This window comes from Austrofundulus limnaeus, unplaced genomic scaffold (assembly GCF_001266775.1).
Source record: "Austrofundulus limnaeus strain Quisiro unplaced genomic scaffold, Austrofundulus_limnaeus-1.0 Scaffold700, whole genome shotgun sequence".
Lineage (NCBI taxonomy): Eukaryota > Metazoa > Chordata > Actinopteri > Cyprinodontiformes > Rivulidae > Austrofundulus > Austrofundulus limnaeus.
The window spans coordinates 137,394-138,631 of NW_013953102.1; positions in this window are offsets into that span (position 1 = coordinate 137,394).

Sequence of the window (1,238 nt, forward strand, 5' to 3'; positions counted from 1 at the left end):
TTTTATGTCCTGCCTCCAGGTGGTTGTGAGTATGAGTCACCTGGAGGCAGGACATAAAAGCCTGAATTTTGCCTGAAACTCTCAGACTGAAGAAGTCTCTTGGAAGAGAGACGAAACGTTTCATTAAAGAAGAACCCGTCCAGAGGACCTATACAATTTTTTTTTCCTTTGCGTATTGATACATTCTAAATGTCTTCTGTGTGTATGTTTGTATGCACATGCAGACATTGATAAAACTAGCTTCCAGTCTATTTTATGTTATTATTGGTAATAAAACAGTGGCAACCATAAGCTGGCGAGAAAAGGGTAGCTACATTTTCAACAGAAAACTTATGATTGAAACTGAGTTTGTGTTTGCTTGGTTTAAAAAAGTGTGGCCTAATGGTTAAATGTTAATACTAACAGTTATTCATCCCGTTGCTCTTCCTGAGTTTCTGTCGTCTTTGCAGCTGTGTCAAAAGGCTCCATTTATTTGGCGACGCTCTGAAAGCCCGGTCCATCTTTCTTTATTCAAGGCATTGTTAAGTTTATTCATTGCCATTATTAAGTTCAAATTATGCCCAAAACAACTGATCCATGACCACTTCAGATCACGAACAGCTGCAACAATGTTTGCTCCGTTGTCTCCTGTGATGCAGAATACTTTCTCTTGTCCTTCCCCATGCTTGCAGCCCATCCTGGAGCGCTTCAGGGAGCACCGCTGCAGTGTGACTCTCTGGAATAAAACCTGTGTGAAGACATTTGAATTTTATTGTCCAGTCTTTTGAGACATAGTGCGCAGTTATGGACATATAAAGAGACATGTTGATGCTTGACCATGTCTGTAGTCAAAGCAATGAAGTTAGCCTCTTTWAATTCATTAACTGTTTCCCTCTCAGCTGCTCCTACAGTTTTGACACAACAGTGTCTGTGAAATATKTCCTCCCAGGTGGGTCAAACTTTGCATCCACTGTAGTCATCTTCTTTTTTAACTTTCTCTCTCTACCAATTGAAATTGGACACACTCCTTCACCAGAAATCTTGCAAATGTTGTACACTTGGTCCATCTTTAGCTGCTTGGCTTGTATTTAGTTKGTTTAGCAAAAGCTGCTGATATTGAGGACAGCACTGCTGTTGGAGGCAGTTTTGCGGCCTCACGGGGGTGATGGATTTGAATGTATGCAAATCTACAGCAGGTAAAATAATTATTGAACACGTCACCATTTTTCTCAGTAAATATATTACTAGAGGTGCTAATG